Source organism: Lolium perenne, chromosome 4, assembly GCF_019359855.2.
Source record: "Lolium perenne isolate Kyuss_39 chromosome 4, Kyuss_2.0, whole genome shotgun sequence".
NCBI lineage: Eukaryota > Viridiplantae > Streptophyta > Magnoliopsida > Poales > Poaceae > Lolium > Lolium perenne.
In genome coordinates this window covers 259,206,569-259,230,080 of record NC_067247.2, presented here as the reverse complement: position 1 = coordinate 259,230,080, position 23,512 = coordinate 259,206,569, and the positions used below count along the sequence as shown (strand labels likewise).

The window sequence follows — 23,512 nt, the reverse complement described above, 5'->3', positions numbered from 1 at the left end:
ATCCACTCTCGCCGGCGTCGCTGTTGGCGCAGCCGTTATCGGGACGGCGGGCCAAGCGTCCAGCGAGGGCTCGCTGGTGAAGCCAGACATGCAAAAGGATGTATCTATTACGTGCACATTTATTTGTTTTGGATTAGTCCGGCTTATAGTAGATACCTCATTTTGCATGTCTGGCTTCACCGTAGTAGATACCTCCTTTTGCATGTCTGGTTTCACCAGCGAGCCCTCGCCGGACGCTTGGCCTGCCGTTCCGATAACGACTGCGCCAACAGCGACGCCGGCGAGAGTGGATGCTCCCGCATCTTCGTTGCCTTTTACTGTAGCCGACTCAATCGCCGCTAGATCCGCTGGTTCCTCTACAACCAAACCGATGCCGGCCGGCCCGATGGTGGCCGCACCGACGCCAAGGGCGTCCACGACGGTGGCCCTCAAAGGACCCGCGCTAGTGGCGGATTCTTCAACACCACCTTCGCCTCCAACGACCTCCTCTCCAGCAAAACCGGCGACCTTGCGGTTCCTCTCATCTTTCACACCGCCGACTCTTTCCCCAGCTTCCATTGCCGCCAATTCTCCTGGATCCGCGCGAGAAGAAACTTACAGTAAAGGCGAAGTGGCCTAGAGGGAGAGAGTTTTTTGGTGATTTTGGGACTGGTGGCGGGGAACGGAGTGGGGGGAATGGATGCGGCCGTGAGAGACGATGGTTTTATATGCGCCGACCCATCCCCTCCCTCGCCACGTAGCTGTACACCGACCCCTCCGGTCTTAGTCCTGCTAAGCCCACTCCAAATTTACAGAGTTCTACTTTAGTGAACCTTCCTCCGGGCGTACCTTACACGTAAGAACGACGTAGCAAAAATGGTTATTTCACCCTAATACTCCCCCTAGGCTACTGCGATGATGGGGGCGATCGAAAGAGCTACGCTTCACGCTCCCGAGCCTCAGTCAGATACTACATCCCGTTAGATACTACTACACTCGATGGAAGGGCTCCGCTCCAACCTCGGGTACTAAAATAAGCCAAACCTTATGAGATTCTAATATTTCGTTACCATCGATTATTAAAAGTTTTAAGTTGCTATGCAATCAATTGACCAAAAATTGAAGTTGTTATGCAATCCGGCAAAGTCAACTGCGAGTAGCTCCAATACTCTACTTTACGAGTATGTCTAAGAGGTTGAAAGAGGAAGAGGAAACTGAAGAAATAAGAAATCGCAATCACATAACCATAATATTCTCCAGTTAGCACTCGAGTGATAGAAAGTGGGCCGCGATCGAAAGAGGTACACGCTCTCGAGCCTCCGGTATTAAAATAAACCAACGCTTACGGTGAGCAACGCGGTAACATGCCCCGTCAGATAGATGGAAGAGCTCCGCTCCAACCTCCGATACAGAAATAAGCCAAACCTTATGGTTAGCCTCCGTCATTTGCGCGATTTTAGATGCGGGAGGTGTGGCACATACCTATTGAAGTTAAAGACTAATTCTCCAACATGTGTGGTTCGGTCAGGGTCCTGTTATTGAAGTTATTGCTGGACGTTAGTCTTCATATGGTCTGGAGGTTCGTTTTCTAGCTGATTACTCTAATGTTAATGATCTATTGGTACATCCAGATATGCAACAAAAGCTATTGTGTTTCTGCCATGTTTGATCATGCGAAGTTTAACCCCTTTTTTGAATCTTTTGCAGACCTTTATATCAAGAATTTACCTCAGTTGCCAATTAGGCTCTTCACTAGGTCAGTCGCCTGGACATTCTTGTAGCCATGAATGATAAGTACATACATTTTTCTTAGCATGTATCTGGCAAGCTATTCTCTTTTATTTTAGATTTTTTTTACTGTAATGACATTATAAAGACGATCAAGTTGGGTTTTCGTGTGTAAAAAACTCATGGTCTTGGCTTTTCTATTAGGTAGAAAAGTAAATGTGTAGGAGTGTTACTGAGTCAGTATACATTGACCCTTATTGGAGCAGTGTAAGGATCTGATGGAAAATATTTCTTTTTCCAGCCTTTTCACTGCATAACATATGGTCTTACTCTACCACCCAAAAATTTATTTAGAAGAGAATGATCATGCAGGTCTATGTCGTGTCCTCTTCTTGCCATTAGGCTCTTAAATCTTAGAATGCACCAATCATGGTTAGTGCATCTTTATTTTGGATGATTTCTCTACTTTTTCTTCTTGATTTATATATTATGTACCTGTAATTTATTTTTCGTAAGTATTTATGATTGTCCAAGAGATAGAGAAGGCAACTAAAAAGAGGAAGAAGCAAACACAAGGCTGCTTTACCGCAGGAAGATAGGCTGTGAAAATGGAAGGAGTTCCTTGACATAGAATGGAGAAGCACTCTACACTCGTGCCTAGAATTACTGATATTTGTATATATGTAACTAGGCTGCCAACTTTGATTTCTATCCTATGTTGTATGACGTATATTGCTACCGGTGACTTCATGATCACCCTGATGTACAAAAAATGTACCAGTTCTATCATCTGTTCTATAATGGTGAGCAATGAGTCGGAACTCTACAAGGTGTTGCATGTAGTTATACATTTCTTAACTCTACATGTACTCCTAACAGTAAGGTTTTGCCCATTTATATCGTGCTCACAGTTATGGGGCATTTCTTAACTGGCTATGCCTTTGAACAAGTAAGAAATGGCACTTCAGTGGTGAAACTAATCAAATGCTACTTCCTTACCAATGCGAACGTAGTGAAAGAGTTTCTGCTGTCTCGCTAGCCAGTAAGTTTTAGTGTAAAAAGATGGATTCTATTGTTTAGTTCTTATTTTTACACTAGGTTTAAGTGCTCTGAGTAAGTTTCAGTGCATAGTTTCTGTACATATTTGGTTGTTTCTCTATAAGAATTTTTTGGCAATTTTGTTAGTCTCATATACTCCCAGTAAAAACTTAGAGTTTCTATGCCACCTGGAATTTCTTTTGTCATTAGCACTTTAGCAATTATATGACCGGTACCTTGGGTGACAACAACCTGCATTGCATTTTATGTCTCAAGAAAAGGAGACAAATGCAAGGAATTTCCGTAGTTGGTTTAGAGGTCTTTCGTATATGTGATACCTTTATTTTCTTATTATCTTTGTATTTATTTACTTGTGAAAAGTTGAATTGTAGTATATTCAAATGGACATTTAATTTAGGTTCACGATAAGTGAAATTGTATTTTTACGATGCTAACATCATGAAGTTACCCTATCTTAAACTGCAAAGTTTACACTTTGTTTTCTAATGGTATTGATGGCTTTCTACCAGATTGCATTATTGTTATTTCTGAAATATATTTCTTTAAGATTTCCTAGCATTTCTCTAAATGTGTCGTGTTTGGATTTTGGAATAACAACATATTGTCTTAGGATTCTGAAATGTTTAATCTATTTTGTCCTCTATCAAGTGTTAGGTAAATCTTGGGGCGAGCATTGGATGGTTGATGGCGTGGATGGCCGCGACAGAGTACTTGGTTAGCGAATTAGTTGGTGTGGAGGGAAAGGAGGGACGTGTAGCATATCAAGGTGGAGGATTAGTTACATAGGTTAAGAGGAAGAGACTTGGTCGCTAAAGCAAATCGTGATGGGATGGGTGATATCAGCTGAGAATAGTGGTGGAATTTGTTTACGAGGGGCAAACTTTTGTAATAGTTTCTGGTTCCCGTGGTATCGGTTAAAGGACTCAAAATCTTGAATCACAATAAGGAAACATTCTTCTTGAAATTAGTAATTGTCCTTTTATGCCTCTTTTATGATAGTTCCTCTTTAGATACAATAACCATAATTTGGTGGAAGAGCTTATGAGAAAGCATAAAAGCTGAAAAGAAGCGGTGTGAAATCGTACTAAATTATCATATCTTACCGTAGTACCTCGATGGAATGGTGTGTCCGAAAGATAGTAAATTAGTTAAATTTTAAACTAATTGTTAATACTAAAATAAGCTAAAATCTATAATTTAATTCCTGACTTAATTCTGCCATTTCCGCGGTAGCGGAACGGATCATCTAGTATGGATAAAAGGGACTGGTTCCGCTCAACATACCATATCTTTTACAGTGCTTAGGCTTAGCCTTATTTGTTACCGGATATGCTCTCAGTGCCTACCTCATCTTTTAGACAGTGCTAGACGGCTAAAACTCTGCCCTTGACCATGCAGTCAACCTGCTTCCAATCTGCTCCCATTAGATTATCTATAAGTTGTATGCTTTTTTTTAGCTTAGATGTAACCAAATTTTCTTCAACGTCCTGAAGTTTGCATGTGTGCTCTTTGAATATTATGCATGTCATACATAAATGAGATGGGCATGCCAAACAAAAAATAATGGCACTGGGTGGAGGCAACTTCTGGGCTCCATTATCTTCCCAAAGTTATCAGATAAATTATCAGATTCCATGTGGTGCCCATAATAACTTCAGATTATTTATCTCATGTCTCCGCGTGTTCATTTACATTCGCGATTAGTTATCGTACTACCCTTTTCCTAAACTGATCCTTCAAACTTCATGATGTTACTAACCTTTCTCATCATACGAAATGAGTCGTTTATACCCGAATGATTCTGTGTATGTCTGCTATAGCCTAATTATTATTATCTCTGCTGCATCTCACCAGCCATTCGCATGGGGGTTGTCGAGATTCCACCCATGGTCATGCTCGAGACAGTGCCGAAGAAACTGCACCTGCCCTGGCCGAAGTACAAGACTGGCGTGGCTGCTCAAGCCAAACTGGTGCCACCGTCATTACTACACATTGACACTCCATCTCGCCAACACTACGTATCACTGTCCTGCAGAGAATGCTGCTACAACACGGGCCATTAGGTATATGCAGCAGTCAGAGAAGAAGCTAATGAAAGATGACAACTATGATGAGCTTAAGGGAGCTAATTACACTTGTAGTTCAACAACTTGTCTATCATGTGATAATTTGGTCATACGTGGCGTTACAGTTTTTGTAGAAAGGCCCCTAATTTTTTTAATTTGCACATGTAAGCTTGGGTGCAGTCTTACATGTGGGACCAACCTGTCGGTCTAACGAAACAAATAAAAATAATACGTGGTCATGCTCGAGACAGTGCCGAAGAAACTGCACCTGCCCTGGCCGAAGTACAAGACTGGCGTGGCTGCTCAAGCCAAACTGGTGCCACCGTCATGTACTACACATTGACACTCCATCTCGCCAACACTACGTATCACTGTCCTGCAGAGAATGCTGCTACAACACGGGCCATTAGGTATATGCAGCAGTCAGAGAAGAAGCTAATGAAAGATGACAACTACGATGAGCTTAAGGGAGCTAATTACACTTGTAGTTCAACAACTTGTCTATCATGTGATAATTTGGTCATACGTGGCGTTACAGTTTTTGTAGAAAGGCCCCTAATTTTTTTAATTTGCACATGTAAGCTTGGGTGCAGTCTTACATGTGGGACCAACCTGTTGGTCTAACGAAACAAATAAAAATAATACGTGCGGTCTAGGAGATCGAACTCGCGTGCTGCTGCTTGGGTACAGTCATCGTCGCCGCTACACCACGAAATATTTTTGTTCAATGTCTAGGACGTACTTATATTATAACAGATTACATGAATGTTTCCCTCTTTTGACAAGCCATGATGAATCTGGGGAAATAAGGTGGAGCACTCAGGTGTTATGCATCATGATATTTAAAAAAAATCGGAAACTTCTATTTAAATGTTTCAGAAAAAAGTTTAAATAATTTACACCCGTACATGTCACCTTGATACTTGTGCAATTTTTTTAAAAAAATTAAAACCATATGTCACCTACAAAAAAAAAGAGAAACTGGTACTTTGTTATATCGTGAACAGTTTACGTCCACTGCTTATATTGCGAACCGTATATTTTTTCTTTTTGTGTAGGTCATATACCAATATATTTTCTATTTAAACTTGGCATGCATATACTTACATACATTCTCTACACACATAATTTATGATATATTTTCATGACATATCTTTTTAGTATTTTTTGACATATTGTTTATATAGGGTCCATGGGGACCCATGATTGAAATTCACATCTCATGAAACTAAGATGTCCATAAATAAATTAAGTAACGTGTACCCCATTTAGTAAGATCTAGAACAAGTTTTTTTAAAACTTTGTAGTGCACTATTCGTTATTGCAACCCTAGTTCATAATTTTTTTTTCATGCGTTTGGAGTATTTTCTTACAAGTTCTCTTGTTCCAAAATAAATAATTTTAAGTCAGCGATAAGGACTGAAAGGACACGGATGTCGCCTAGAGGGGGGGGGTGAATAGGCGATTTAAAACTTTTACGAGATGGGCTTAACAAATGCGGAATAAAACTAGCGTTTACTTTGTCAAGCCCAAAGCATATATACTATGGTTCACCTATGTGCACCAACAACTTATTCTAAGCAAGAGTTCACCTATGTGCACCAACAACTTATGCTAAGCAATGCAAGCAAGTATGTGATAGCAAGATATATATAACTTCAAGCACGATGGCTATCACAAGGTAAGGTGCATAAGTAAAGAGCTCGGGTATAGAGATAACCGAGGCACGCGGAAGACGATGATTTATCCCGGAGTTCACACTCTTGCGAGTGCTAATCTCCGGTGGAGAGGTGCGGTTGCTTAGTGCTCCCGAACGCCACAAGAGGCTCACCTTGAGGTGTGGTTGCTCGATGCACACCAACGCCACAAAGGCCTCACCCCAAGATGCGGTACTCACACCACACACCGAACGCCACGAAGGCGCCTCACCTAAATCTCCGGTGACCCTCGCCACAAAGGCCTAGGTCACGGTTCCACTAAGGGATTTCCTTCGAGGCGGAAACCGGGCCTTACACAAAGATTGGGGCACACATCCACAACTTAATTGGAGGCTCCCAACAAATCGCCACAAAGGCCTAGAATCCGTCTAGGGTTCCAAGAACCCAAGAGTAACAACTTCCTTGCTTTCACCTCCACGAATCACCGTGGAGAACTCAAACCGATGCACCAAATGCAATGGCAAGAACACCACAAAGATGCTCAAGTCCTTCTCTCTCAAATTCCAACAAAGCTACAAAAGCTATTGGGGGAATAAGAGAGGAAGAACAAAGGAATTCACAAAGAACACCAAGATCAAGATCTAGAGGATTCCACTCACAAAGAGATGGATTTGATTGGTAGAAATGTAGATCTAGATCTCCTCTCTTTTCCCTCAAATGGGGGCAAGAATCATGGAGGGATTGAGAGATAGAGCAAGCTTCTCTAGTTCAACAATGGAGGAGAGAGAGAGTGAGAGAAGCACAGCCCAAGGAGGAAGAAGGGGGTATTTATACCCCCCAAGAAAATCGAGCCGTTTGGGCAAAAACAGGCCGGATATTCCGGCCCAAGTTGGGGCCGGATTATCCGGGGCCGGATAATCCGGCCTCAGGACAAAACCTGGACAAAATCCGGCCAAAATCCGGCCCCTATCCAGAGCTGCTTTTCTTCCGGTCCTTAGACGATTTGGGGGCCGGATATTTCCTAAATATCCGGCCCGGATAATCCGGCCCGGATATTTCAAAAATATGCGTAAAAAGAAAAATTAACAAAAACCAAAACTAAAACGGGCATAACTTTTGCATCCGGACTCCGATTTCGATGATCTTGGGCTCGTTGAAATCACAACAACGAGCTCTACAACAATATGCATAGAAACATCATAGTCCAGCAAAGGAGGATAGAAACAAATGAAGAAAGGTTTGACCTATCTCAAAAAGACATACCGGTAAAACCTCCAATCTTGAAAATGCAACAAGTTGCCCATGGAAAAACCATTCTCAATGAACTAGAGCTTGTCATGAGAATAAGCACAAGCTCTAAAACATCACATGGATAAGATCCAAATAAAACCAAGAAAGATGATGAACCAAACTCGAAAACGCAACAAGTGATCTATGCGAAATCCGTTTTCGATGAACTAGAGCTTGTCATGAGAATAAGCACAAGCTCTAAAACATCACATGGATAAGGTCCAAATAACAACCAAGAAAGATGATGCAAGGATGCAAAGGTTTGAGCTCTCTCCGAACGATACGATCAAGTTACTCACTCGAGAGCCCTCTTGATAGTACGGCAACTAAACTATAAACCGGTCTCCAACTACACCATGAGACCGGTGAGAAACAAACCCTATCAAGAGCAAACCTTATACTTGCGCATTCCACTTGAGCTCGATGACGACGATCTTGACCTCAACAAGATGGAACGCCTTTCTTGCTTGTGCTTGCTTGACGGTTCTTGTGGATTGCTCCCCCATAATCCACCATGGGAGAGCTTCTTCTTCGGCGCATCTTCACATAACCATGACCACCATGTGGATTGCTCCCCCATAATCCACCATGGGAGAGCTTCTTCTTCGGCGCATCTTCACATATCCATGATCACCATATGGATGGCAAGACTCAAGCAAAGGATCTCTTCGAGATGGCTCATCTTGAACTTGCACTTCATTTCTTCATTCTTCATCATGTTGATGTCTTGAAGTAGCTTGAGGGCTCACTTCATCTTCATCTTCAAGACATACTTGACACTTGATATCCTTCATCAATTTCTTCTTATTGCAACCTTGAAGCCAACATATGGTTCAAGAATTGCCTATGGACAACTCCTACAAATATAACTCAATGCAAACATTAGTCCATAGGGATTGTCATTAATTACCAAAACCACACATGGGGGCTCCATGCACTTTCAAGGACCACTTTTTAGAAAAGAATTATATTTGTACGTAAAATACATGAGAAAATGTCACTTATGAACTAGACATATTAATAACTATCTAGTATAACTTATTTCCAATTCAACCGAGAAATCGTCACGTCTTTGATATATTGTCTAAATGTATTTTAGATCTTTTTATGTATTTCATTTTTACTAGAACTCATGTAGTAAGTGAAATACAGCCATACAGGAGAACATGGACGTTTAAAATTTCTGAAATCATTGGTAATATATTTCATTTTATAAATATATGGTAGATTGCAAATACAATAGTATGTTATATAATAGAGTATTTTGTGTTTAAATTTTAAGAGAGAAATTGAGTTTTAACATACATGTAGTAAATAATATTTTCCTGAAGGTTGTATTCGGCTACACAGTTTGTACTTGCTCATCCGCTAGCTAATTCTATCAAGATAAAAATAAATAATGCGGAAATATGAATATGTGATCATGCACTAATATTGAAGATCCATAATATGGAAATAGTTAGGGAAGAGCCAGAACACAGGAAAGAGGCAGGTCCCAAAATGATAAATACATTGTATTTTCTTTAAATAATTGAGAAGTGCATTGCACGTCGTGCGCACTAACTACTCTAGTTAAGCTTTAGTTGTTTTGGCAGCCACTGAATAATACACCCTGCAATTACAGATGAATAGTATAATGTTCTCAAGTTTAACATAAACTTGTCGTTCGCTCTGGTGGCAGTCGCCTGTGCGAGCTTACCCTAGGTTGTGAGTTCGAATCACCAGTACGCGCGCACAGTTTTTGGTATTGTTTATTTCGGTCGCACTGACAGGTAGGACCCGCATTCAAGGTCACATGCGCCATATAAAAATATTAAGGGTTTTTCTGCAAAAACTAGAATGCCACATGTCATCTTCTGGTTGATTGAGGACCAAATCTTCACACGATTTACAAGTTGTAGGACCATGGTTTCACACGATTTACAAGTTGTAGGACCAAATCTTCATGCGAGCTTACCCTTGGTTGTGAGTTCGAATCACCAGTACGCGCGCACAGTTTTTGGTATTGTTTATTTCGGTCGCACTGACAGGTAGGACCCGCATTCAAGGTCACATGCGCCATATAAAAATATTAAGGGTTTTTCTGCAAAAACTAGAATGCCACATGTCATCTTCTGGTTGATTGAGGACCAAATCTTCACACGATTTACAAGTTGTAGGACCATGGTTTCACAGTTTGCAAGATGTAGAACCAAATCATCACAGACAAGTTGTTGGACTACTAGTGTAATTAGCTCAGCTTAAGGAGAAGAAGCTGTCTGAAGAAACAGCTGAATAAGGACAAGTAGCTTAAAGAAGTGACCAAGCACTTGGACGATTTCATAGTGCCTGACTGAATCAAATGAAAAGATCAACCAGAGACAGCTGAAGTCAGTGCGTCTAGGCTTGCCCAGTGTGCCCAAGTTTTGGTTGCTAACTTGCCATCTCCCTATTAATATATGTTCCCCTATTATGGAATTAGCATAAATTTTAATTCTAAAAATACGAATTTTTGTGAGACATGTTTTGTCATTTTTATATCGACCACAAAAAATAGTATCATTTTTTCAGGAAACTGTACAAGTGAAATTATTTGTTAAAATTGTTTGATAATTATAAATATGCTTTTTGGGTGGAGGGAGCATACGGCACCGGAAGCCGAATTGAATTTCTGCGGCTGAACCTCTTGTGTACGATGATTTTGTTCTGACTCTACGTATGTAGAATGATAATATCTTTCTGCTGCTGTTAACATAGATAACATTGGCTGATCGGTGCACACAATACATGCCTGCTACAATCAGAATATTTTGGGAAATTCAATTCGACTCCCGGGTGCGTATGCTCCCTCTACCAAAATACATATTTTGAAGTGTCCAAAATATTTGATAAAAAAATCTACATGTACATCTCTATAATATATGTGGGTTCCTCAAGTTTCACAAAAAACCAATATTTTTTGTGGTCTATGTAAAAAAGAGAAAATTTATCTTGTGAAAAGCATTATTTTTTGCACTGAAATTTGTCTTTTTTACACACATCACATAATAAGTCGATTTTTTATGAAACGACTTTGTGAGCGTGTAGCACGTGACGATGTACGTACAAATTTTTTGTTTCAAATTTTCTGAAGTTCAAAATCTGTGTAAGATGCATTTCAAAATAAGGAGAGCATATGCACCCATGTTCAGAAACACCACTCCCGAATATTTTTAGAATCTATAGGTTGGCCAGCGCGCTGCCTACAGTATTTAGCAAATATGAACCCTTCTAAATATGACATCAGTTCGCCTCGCTCGCCGCCGGCAGCTCTCTGCACCGCGGACGCCTCTGCTCCGCGTGTGTGCCTCGCTGCGCCGCACGCACACCGCTGGCCGGCTAGCAGCACCACATCGTCGACCATGAGCTCCTCCCTGCGGCGCTGCGTTGCTGGTCCTCCGCTACGCGTGCGTGCCTCGCTGCTCCTCCTCTGCTCCACGTGCATGCCTTGCTGGGCCGCGCGCACCGCTGGCCGACTAGCAGTACCACGTCGTCAGCCACGAGCTCCTCCCTCTTCGCTGCTGGTCCTCCGCTGCACCGCTGCTCCTTCGCTGCATCGCTGCTCCTCGCGGCCATGCCGCCGAGCTCGTCGTTGTCCTTGACGGCTCAACCTCCTCCCTGCGCCACCGCGCCGCCGGCTGCTGTGACGGTGAGCTCCTCTACTCCCCAGACAAGCTCGTTGTCCTCCCCGAACGAGCTCGCCGTCCTCGTCCCGGAACTGATACCTCAAGAAGGCACTGCAGTTTAAACTTCAGTTTCAGAGAAATTACTGCAAATATTCAGTTTTAGAGAAACTTCAGTTTCATATGTGGTGAATGGATCTATCTTGGAAAAATATTACTGCACGTATTCCATCTTGGTAAAATCCGTTCTCCTTGCCATTGTCGTGAAATTGTAGCTAATTCCTTTACATATGGATCCTTAATAGTCGTGAGTTTGTTCTCAAAAGTTACGCCGAATTCCTTTGCATTTGGATCCCCATTGTATGAGTTCAAAGTCTGTTAAAGAAGATAAATAAAATAAGAAAACCTATAGATAGAGAACGGCTCGTCAGGAGAGAATGATGCGGTGAGATTCAAACCGTTCGCTCCACAACACATGCCACGTAGGACACACGTGGAATTCGGTCAGGGTGCAAGGTGACCGACGCGGCACGGGATCAGTCCATCCAGAACGGATCCAACGGCTGAAAACCCCAACGCTCAGTTTGACAGCGAGTATCCAAGCACTCTTTGGCAATTGGGTTTTTCCTATTTCTTACGGAAGTCGATCTCCAATTACCAGCAACTGAATCCGATTTTAATCTAGAAATAGTAGGCTGCGTTTTCGCGGATCCACCGCCTAACAATCCAATCCGACTCCAAGTTGAAGTTCTCGACTTTTCCTTCGGTACGGGAATTCTCATCAAAGTCGAATTCGACTCGCTCTTGTTTTCAATGCCATCGCCGTATATAAGGAAGCACCATGTCCGCGGAACGAGGAAAGCCTGCTCTGAAGTTCTCTCGCGCTCGCAGTGCTCATCGGCTCATCGGCGTTGCAAGTCCGTCAGTTCCTGCAAGTAGACCTAGTAGACATGGCCGCCGCGAACGAGCACGGCAAGCTGGCCCCGCTCGCCGAGGTTCCGGCTGAAGACTCGTGGGACTCGTCGGAGGAGGAAGACGACGAGAGCGGGAGCGACATGGAGTTCGGAGGGGAGGAGGACGACGAGAGCGGGAGCGACATGGAGTTCGGGGAGTTCGATCTGATCGGCGCGCGGAAACTGCTGGACCAGCAGACCGTCGCCGGATACGAGGATGACGACGAGGACGAGGACGAGTGCGGCGCCCAGTTCTCCGTGCGCCCGTTCCGCGGCGGCGCGCTCGCGCAAGAGATGGGTAACCTGCAGCTGTCAGGATTCGCGACGCGCTCCGACGGTCCCGAGATCACCGACCAGCACGAGCTGACGTCGTACGACATGCGGCACCTCGTGCACTTGGCGCTGGAGGGAGGCGGGAACATGGAGGACGACGAGGCCTACCAGCGCTGGCCGGCGGCACGGCCGTGTCTCGTGTCTCGCGCGCCGCCATGGTCGGGCAGGCGCTGCAGTCCACGAACCAGCACCAACAGCAGCGGCCCAAGTCGCCAAGCAAGATCTTTCCGAATTCCGATGCGAACCGGGTTCTGAATCCGTGCCGGATTGGAACTCGATTTTTTACTCCTCTTCGCAGCGTTGTGTAACTGTTCCTGAAAGATGAAACACGTTCGACCAAATTCTATGTATGATCTGATTATGTGTATCCATTGAAATTAAATTCGTATTTGTTCTCTTAGAAAAGTGGGCTGCAGTTTACCAGAGCTAAGCTAACCCCCTGTTTGGTTGCACAGAATTCGGGCTCGGAATTGGAATTGAGGTACAAAATAGGGAATTCCGCTGTTTGTTTGTGCTCGGTATTGGATCCTGGAATCGATGGGCCAATTCCGAGGGCAGCCTGCGCGCAGCTAACTTAGGTGCGTACCGATTCAGAGGGTCGGACCTCTGTATTGCTCTGAATTGGAGACGACCCTCGCTCGCTCGCTCTGGCCGACCCTCTCGCTCCGCTCCGCCTCGCTCGCCCTGGCCGACCCTCTCGAGCGCCGCCCTGGCCTACCCACTCCAGCGCCTCCGTCCCCGACTCCAGCGCCGCCGTCCCCTCTCCGGCTCCCCTCTGGCCCTCTCCTCCACCAGCCCGGATTTCGACGCCGCCTCGCCCCTGGCCGGCCCTCTCCGGCGCCGCCATGGCCGACCCTCTCCAGCGCCGCCGTCCCCGATTCCGGCGCCGCCTCGCCCCTGGCCGGACCTCTCCGGCGCCGCATCGCCTGGTGCTGCCCTACTGATACGTCTCAAACGTATCCATAATTTCTTATGTTCCATGCTACTTTTATGGTGATACTCACATGTTTTATACACACTTTATGTCATTATTATGCATTTTCCGGCACTAACCTATTGACGAGATGCCCAAGAGCCAGATTCTTTGTTTCTGCTGTTTTTGGTTTCAGAAATCCTACAAGGGAAATATTCTCGGAATTGGACGAAATCAACGCCCAGGGTCTTATATTTCCACGAAGCTTCCAGAAGACCGAAGGGGATACGAAGTGGGGCCATGAGGCGCCGCCACCATAGGGCCGCGCGGCCTAAGGGGGGCCCGCGCCGCCCTATGGGGTGGGCCCCTCGTCAGCCTTCATCGCGAAACCCCCTGTACCGAGAGCCACGATACGGAAAACCTTCCAAAGACGCCGCTGCCGCCAATCCCATCTCGGGGGATTCAGGAGATCGCCTCCGGCACCCTGCCGGAGAGGGGAATCATCTCCCGGAGGACTCTTCATCGCCATGATCGCCTCCGGATTGATGTGTGAGTAGTTCACCCCTGGACTATGGGTCCATAGCAGTAGCTAGATGGTTGTCTTCTCCTCATTGTGCTATCATGTTAGATCTTGTGAGCTGCCTATCATGATCAAGATCATCTATTTGTAATGCTACATGTTGTGTTTGTTGGGATCCGATGAATATGGAATACTATGTCAAGTTGATTATCAATCTATCATATATGTTGTTTATGTTCTTGCATGCTCTCCGTTGCTAGTAGAGGCTCTGGCCAAGTTGATACTTGTAACTCCAAGAGGGAGTATTTATGCTCGATAGTGGGTTCATGCCTCCATTGAATCTGGGACAGTGACAGAAAGTTCTAAGGTTTTGGATGTGCTGTTGCCACTAGGGATAAAACATCGATGCTTTGTCTAAGGATATTTGTGTTGATTACATTACGCACCATACTTAATGCAATTGTCTGTTGTTTGCAACTTAATACTGGAAGGGGTTCGGATGATAACCTGAAAGTGGACTTTTTAGGCATAGACGCATGCTGGATAGCGGTCTATGTACTTTGTCGTAATGCCCTGATTAAATCTCATAGTATTCATCGTGACATGTATGTGCATTGTTATGCCCTCTCTATTTGTCAATTGCCCAACTGTAATTTGTTCACCCAACATGCTATTTATCTTATGGGAGAGACACCACTAGTGAACTGTGGACCCCGGTCCATTCTTTACATCTGAAATACAATCTACCGCAATACTTGTTCTTTACTGTTCTTCGCAAACAAACATCATCTTCCACACTATACGGTTAATCCTTTGTTTTCAGCAAGCCGGTGAGATTGACAACCTCACTATTACGTTGGGGCAAAGTACTTTGATTGTGTTGTGAAGGTTCCACGTTGGCGCCGGAATCCCTGGTGTTGCGCCGCACTACACTCCGTCACCAACAACCTTCACGTGTTCCTTGACTCCTACTGGTTCGATAACTTTGGTTTCTTACTGAGAGAAAATTTGCTACTGTACGCATCACACCTTCCTCTTGGGGTTCCCAACGGACGTGTTTAACTTCACGCATCAAGCTCTTTTTCTGACGCCGTTGCCGGGAAATCAAGACACGCTGCAAGGGGAGTCTCCCACATTCAATCTCTTTACTTTGTTTTTGTCTTGCTTTACTTTATTTTATTTACTGCTTTGTTTGTTCTCTATATCAAAAATACAAAAAAATTAGTTACTAGTTTTACTTTATTTACTGTCTTGTTTGCATTCTCTATATTAAAAACACAAAAAAATTAGTTACTTGCATTTACTTTATTTAGTTTGCTTTATTTACTACTGTTAAAATGAATACTCCTGAAAACACTAAGTTGTGTGACTTCACTAGCACAAATAATAATGATTTCCTATGCACACCTATTGCTCCACCTGCTACTACAGTAGAATTTTTTGAAATTAAACCTGCTTTACTAAATCTTGTCATGAGAGAGCAATTTTCTGGTGTTAGTTCTGATGATGCTGCTGCCCATCTTAATAATTTTGTTGAACTTTGTGAAATGCAAAAGTATAAGGATGTAGATGGTGACATTATAAAATTGAAATTGTTTCATTTCTCCTTAAGAGGAAGAGCTAAAGATTGGTTGCTATCTTTGCCTAAGAATAGTATTGATTCATGGACTAAATGTAAGGATGCTTTCATTGGTAGATATTATCCTCCTGCTAAAATTATATCTTTGAGAAGTAGCATAATGAATTTTAAGCAATTGGATAATGAACATGTTGCTCAAGCATGGGAAAGAATGAAATCTTTGGTAAAGAATTGCCCTACCCATGGACTAACTACTTGGATGATCATCCAAACCTTCTATGCAGGATTAAATTTTTCTTCGCGGAACCTATTGAGATACTTTTATGTCCATTACTTTGGGGGCGGCAACAAAGCTCCTTGATAATATGATGATCAACTACTCTGAATGGCACACGGAAAGGGCTCCACAAGGTAAGAAGGTAAATTCTGTTGAAGAAACCTCCTCCTTGAGTGATAAGATTGATGTGATTATGTCTATACTTCTGAATGGTAGATCTAATGTTGATCCTAATAATGTTCCTTTAGCTTTATTGGTTGCTCAAGAAGAGAATGTTGATGTGAACTTCATTAAAAGTAATAATTTCAACAACAATGCTTATAGGAATAATTCTGGTAACAACTATAGGCCATATCCTTCTAATAATGGTAATGGTTATGGTAATTCTTATGGTAATTCTTACAACAATAATAGGAGTGTACCCTCTGGTCTTGAAGCCATGCTTAAAGAATTTATTAGTACACAAAGTGCTTTTAACAAATCTGTTGAGGAAAAGCTTGGTAAAATTGATATTCTTGCTTCTAAGGTTGATAGTCTTGCCTCTGATGTTGATCTTTTAAAATTGAAAGTTATGCCTAATGAAGATAAAGATATTAAGTCATTTGCTACAGCAAACGCCATTCAAGTTCGAATTAATGAAAATATTAGATTAATGGCTGAATTGCATGCTAGGTGGGAAAGAGAAGAAAACGAAAAACTTGCTAAAGAGAGTAATGTAGCTAAAGTTTGGACTATTACCACCACTAGTAATGTTGATGCTTCACATGTTGCTAAACCTCCTACTATCAATGGTAAAATAATTGGTGTTGGCAATGTTTCTACTCCTAGTGCAAAGCGTGCAAAATTGCCTGAAACTCCTGAAACTGCTGAAATTTTTCAAAATATTGGGGACAATGATCCCATTGCTGTAGATCATAATGGTTTAGATTTTGATGATTGACATATCTTTGAAGTTATAAAGTTCTTACAAAAACTTGCTAGAAGTCCCAATGCTAGTGTTATAAATTTGGCCTTCACAAAACATATTACAAATGCTCTCATAAAAGCTAGAGAAGAGAAACTAAAACTTGAAACTTCTATTCCTAGGAAGTTAGAAGATGGTTGGGAGCCCATCATTAAGATGAGGGTCAATGATTTTGATTGTAATGCTTTATGTGATCTTGGTGCAAGTATTTCTGTTATGCCTAAAAAAATCTATGATATGCTTGACTTGCCACCATTGAAAAATTGTTATTTGGATGTTAATCTTGCTGATAATGCTATAAAGAAACCTTTGGGGAGGATTGATAGTGTTCGCATTATGGTTAACAATAACCTTGTCCCTGTTGATTTTGTTGTCTTGGATATTGAATGCAATGCATCTTGTCCCATTATATTGGGAAGACCTTTTCTTCGAACTGTTGGTGCTACTATTGATATGAAGGAAGGTAATATTAAGTATCAATTTCCTCTCAAGAAAGGTATGGAACACTTCATTAGAAAGGGAATGAAGTTACCTTATGATTCTATTATAAGAACAAATTATGATGTTGATGCTTCATCTATTGATAATACTTGATTCACACTTTCTGCGCCTAGCTGAAAGGCGTTAAAGAAAAGCGCTTATGGGAGACAACCCATTATTTTACTACAGCACTTTTGTTTTATATTTGAGTCTTGGAAGTTGATACTACTGTAGCAACCTCTCCTTATATTTATTTTATTGCATTGTTGTGCCAAGTAAAGTCTTTGATAGTAATGTTGATACTAGATTTGGATTACTGCGCAGAAACAGATTTCTTGCTGTCACGAAATTGAGTAGCCCCGTCTGTATATAACTCATAAAATTCTGCCAATTTACGTGCGTGATCCTCAGATATGTACGCAACTTTCATTCAATTTGAGCTTTTTCATCTGAGCAAGTTAAGTGCCCCAGAAAAATTCGTCTTTACGGACTGTTCTGTTTTGACAGATTCTGCCTTTTATTTCGCATTGCCTGTTTTGCTATGCTTGATGGATTTCTTTGTTCCATAAACTTTCAGTAGCTTTGTGCAATGTCCATAAGTGTTAAGAATGATTATGTAACCTCTGAATATATGAATTTTCAATTATGCACTAACCCTCTAATGAGTTTGTTTCGAGTTTGATGTGAAGGAAGTTTTCAAGGGTCAAGAGAGGAGGATGATACAATATGATCAAGAAGAGTGAAAAGTCTAAGCTTGGGGATGCCCCCGTGGTTCATCCCTGCATATTTCAAGAAGACTCAAGCATCTAAGCTTGGGTATGCCCAAGGCATCCCCTTCTTCATCGACAACTTATCAGGTCACTGATGTCTACTTCCCCCTCCTTTTCCTGTAGACAGTGTTGGGCCTCCAAGAGCAGAGGTTTGTAGAACAGCAGCAAGTTTTCCCTTAAGTGGATCACCCAAGGTTTATCGAACTCAGGGAGGAAGAGGTCAAAGATATCCCTCTCATGCAACCCTGCAACCACAAAGCAAGAAGTCTCTTGTGTCCCCAACACACCAAATAGGTGCACTAGTTCGGCGAAGAGATAGTGAAATACAGGTGGTATGAATATATATGAGCAGTAGCAACGGTGCCAAAAAATAGCTTGCTGGCGTGTAGTTGATGGTGGTAGTATTGCAGCAGTAGTAACACAAGAAACAAGAAACAAGCAGCGATAGCGATGTTTAGGAACAAGGCCTAGGGATCATACTTTCACTAGTGGACACTCTCAACATTGATCACATAACAGAATAGATAAATGCATACTCTACACTCTTTTGTTGGATGATGAACACATTGCGTAGGATTACACGAACCCTCAATGCCGGAGTTAACAAGCTCCACAATTAATGTTCATATTTTAGTAACCTTATAGTGTAAGATAGATCAAAAGACTAAACCAAGTACTAACATAGCATGCACACTGTCACCTTCATGCATATGTAGGAGGAATAGATCACATCAATACTATCATAGCAATAGTTAACTTCATAATCTACAAGAGATCATAATCATAGCCTACGCCAAGTACTAACACGGATGCACACACTGTCACCATTACATCGTGCAGGAGGAATAGAACTACTTTAATAACATTGCTAGAGTAGCACATAGATAAATTGTGATACAAACACATTGCAATCATAAAGAGATATAAATAAGCACCTCACTATGCCATTCATCAGTGAATAAGTATTCTGTGAAATATAGCCTAAGAGACCCACACGGTGCACACACTGTCACCTTTACACACGTGGGACAAGGAGTCTCCTAGAGATCACATAAGTAAAACTCACTTGACTAGCATAATGACATCTAGATTACAAGCATCATCATATGAATCTCAATCATGTAAGGCAGCTCATGAGATTATTGTATTGAAGTACATAGGAGAGAGATGAACCACATAGCTACCGGTACAGCCCCGAGCCTCAATGGAGAACTACTCCCTCCTCATGGGAGCAGCAGCGGTGATGAAGATGGCGGTGGAGATGGCAGCGGTGTCGATGGAGAAGCCTTCCGGGGGCACTTCCCCGTTCCGGCAGCGTGCCGGAACAGAGACTCCTGTCCCCCAGATCTTGGCCTCGCGATGGCGGCGGCTCTGGAAGGTTTCTGTGGTTTTCGTCGAACGTCGTCGGGGTTTTCGATCCAGGGGCTTTATATAGGCGAAGAGGCGGCGCAGAGGGTCGAAGGGGCGACGACACCATAGGCGGCGCGGCCAGGGCCTGGGCCGCGCCGGCCTATGGTCCGGGGCCCGATGCTCCCCTCCTCCGGTCCTTCCCGGGTGTTCGGATGCTTCCGGTGAAAATAGGAACTTGGGCGTTGATTTCGTCCGATTCCGAGAATATTTCGTTACTAGGATTTCTGAAACCAAAAGCAGTGAAAACAGGAACTGGCACTTCGGCATCTTGTTAATAGGTTAGTTCTAGAAAATGCACGAATATGACATAAAGTGTGCATAAAACATGTAGATAACATCAATAATGTGGCATGGAACATAAGAAATTATCGATACGTCGGAGACGTATCAGTCACCTCTAGTGAAACTATATTTTTATTCAGTCACATCTTATGTGCTTTACTTGGAGCGTCTGTTTGCTTTTATTTTTGTTTTTGTTTGAATAAAATCGGATCCTAGCATTCTTTGTATGTGAGAGAGACACGCTCCGCTGTTGCATATGGACACATGTGTTCTTAGTGCTACTTTTAATGTTCATGGCGAAGGTTGAAAACTGCTTCGTTCATTGTTATATGGTTGGAAACGGAAAATGTTTCATGTGGTAATTGGTATAATGTCTTGAATAATTTGATACTTGGCAATTGTTGTGCTCATATAGATCATGTTTAAGCTCTTGCATCATGTACTTTGCACCTATTAATGAAGAACTACATAGAGCTTGTTAAAATTTGGTTTGCATGATTGGTCTCTCTAAGTCTAGATATTTTCTGGTTAAGGTGTTGATACGTCTCCAACGTATCGATAATTTCTTATGTTCCATGCCACATTATTGATGTTATCTACATGTTTTATGCACACTTTATGTCATATTCGTGCATTTTTTGGAACTAACCTATTAACAAGATGCCGAAGTACCGATTCTTTGTTTTTCTGCTGTTTTTGGTTTCAGAAATCCTAGTAAGGAAATATTCTCGGAATTGGACGAAATCAAAGCCCAGGGGCCTATTTTTCCACGAAGCTTCCAGAAGTCCGAAGACGAAACGAAGAGGGGCCACGGGGTGGCCAAACCCTAGGGCGGCGCGGCCCACCCCTTGGTCGCGCTGGCCTATGGTGTGGGCCTCCTGTGCCCCCTCCTGACTTGCCCTTCCGCCTACTTAAAGCCTCCGTGACGAAACCCCCAGTACCGAGAGCCACGATACGGAAAACCTTCCAGAGACGCCGCCAACGCCGATCCCATCTCGGGGGATCCAGGAGATCGCCTCCGGCACCCTGCCGGAGAGGGGAATCATCTCCCGGAGGACTCTACGCCGCCATGGTCGCCTCCGGAGTGATGAGTGAGTAGTCTACCCCTGGACTATGGGTCCATAGCAGTAGCTAGATGGTTGTCTTCTCCCCATTGTGCTATCATTGTCGGATCTTGTGAGCTGCCTAACATGATCAAGATCATCTATCTGTAATTCTATATGTTGCGTTTGTTGGGATCCGATGAATAGAGAATACTTGTTATGTTGATTATCAAAGTTATATCTACGTGTTGTTTATGATCTTGCATGCTCTCCGTTACTAGTAGATGCTCTGGCCAAGTAGATGCTTGTAACTCCAAGAGGGAGTACTTATGCTCGATAGTGGGTTCATGCCTGCATTGACACCTGGGACAGTGGCAGAAAGTTCTAAGGTTGTGTTGTGCTGTTGCCACTAGGGATAAAACATTGATGCTATGTCTAAGGATGTAGTTGTTGATTACATTACGCACCATACTTAATGCAATTGTCTGTTGCTTTGCAACTTAATACTGGAGGGGGTTCGGATGATAACCTGAAGGTGGACTTTTTAGGCATAGATGCAGTTGGATGGCGGTCTATGTACTTTGTCGTAATGCCCAATTAAATCTCACTATACTCATCATGATATATATGTGCATGGTCATGCTCTCTTTATTTGTCAATTGCCCAACTGTAATTTGTTCACCCAACATGCTGTTTGTCTTATGGGAGAGACACCTCTAGTGAACTGTGGACCCCGGTCCAATTCTCTTTACTGAAATACAATCTACTGCAATACTTGTTCTACTGTTTTCTGCAAACAATCATCTTCCACACAATACGGTTAATCCTTTGCTACAGCAAGCCGGTGAGATTGACAACCTACTGTTTCGTTGGGGCAAAGTACTTTGGTTGTGTTGTGCAGGTTCCACGTTGGCGTCGGAATCCCTGGTGTTGCGCCGCACTACATCCCGCGGCCATCAACCTTCAACGTGCTTCTTGGCTCCTACTGGTTCGATAAACCTTGGTTTCTTACTGAGGGAAACTTGCTGCTATACGCATCACACCTTCCACTTGGGGTTCCCAACGAGCGTGTGCTTTACGCGTCATCAAGCTAAATTTCTGGCGCCGTTGCCGGGGAGATCAAGACACGCTGCAAGGGGAGTCTCCACTTCTCAATCTCTTTACTTTGTTTTTGTCTTGCTTAGTTTTATTTACTACTTTGTTTGCTGCACTAAATCAAAATACAAAAAAAATTAGTTGCTAGTTTTACTTTATTTGCTATCTTGTTTGCTATATCAAAAACACACAAAAATTAGTTACTTGCATTTACTTTATCTAGTTTGCTCTATTTACTGTTGCTAAAATGGCCAACCCTGAAAATACTAAGTTGTGTGACTTCACAACCACAAATAATAATGATTTCTTATGCACACCTATTGCTCCACCTGCTACTACAGCAGAATTCTTTGAAATTAAACCTGCTTTACTGAATCTTGTTATGCGAGAGCAATTTTCTGGTGTTAGTTCTGATGATGCTGCTGCCCATCTTAATAATTTTATTGAACTATGTGAAATGCAAAAATATAAAGATGTAGATGGTGATATTATTAAACTAAAATTGTTCCCTTTCTCATTAAGAGGAAGAGCTAAAGATTGGTTGCTATCTCTGCCTAAGAATAGTATTGATTCATGGACTAAATGCAAGGATGCTTTTATTGGTAGATATTATCCCCTGCTAAAATTATATCTTTGAGGAGTAGCATAATGAATTTTAAACAATTAGATACTGAACATGTTGCTCAAGCTTGGGAAAGAATGAAATCTCTGGTTAAAAATTGCCCAACCCATGGACTGACTACTTGGATGATCATCCAAACCTTCTATGCAGGACTAAATTTTTCTTCGCGGAACCTATTGGATTCAGCTGCTGGAGGTACCTTTATGTCCATCACTCTTGGTGAAGCAACAAAGCTTCTTGATAATATGATGATCAACTACTCTGAATGGCACACGGAAAGAGCTCCACAAGGTAAGAAGGTAAATTCTGTCGAAGAAACCTCTTCCTTGAGTGATAAGATTGACGCTATTATGTCTATGCTTGTGAATGATAGGACTAATATTGATCCTAATAATGTTCCATTAGCTTCATTGGTTGCACAAGAAGAACATGTTGATGTAAACTTCATTAAAAATAATAATTTCAACAACAATGCTTACCGGAACAATTCTAGTAACAACTATAGGCCATATCCTTATAATAATGGCAACGGCTATGCTAATTCTTATGGGAATTCTTACAATAATAATAGGAACACACCCCCTGGACTTGAAGCCATGCTTAAAGAATTTATTAGTACACAAACTGCTTTTAACAAATCTGTTGAAGAAAAGCTTGGGAAAATTGATATACTTGCTTCTAAAGTTGATAGTCTTGCTGCTGATGTTGATCTTTTGAAATCAAAAGTTTTGCCTAATGAGAATCATCATAATAAAATTGTTACTACAGCAAATGCCATCCAAGTTAGAATTAATGAGAATATAAGATTAATGGTTGAACTGCGTGCTAGGTGGGATAGAGAAGAAAATGA

General features: G+C 42.4%; 2 long non-coding RNA genes across 10 annotated transcripts in view; both read left to right on the top strand.

Moving 5' to 3' along the window:
• The window catches only part of LOC127332140 (uncharacterized), an 85,934-nt gene that overhangs the window by 9,880 nt on the left and 52,542 nt on the right, over positions 1-23,512 (top strand). The window lies entirely within an intron of this gene.
• Positions 808-1,859, top strand: LOC139830637 (uncharacterized). Its single transcript, XR_011743576.1, has 2 exons — positions 808-1,558; positions 1,687-1,859. It is a non-coding gene; the product is annotated as an uncharacterized lncRNA (long non-coding RNA).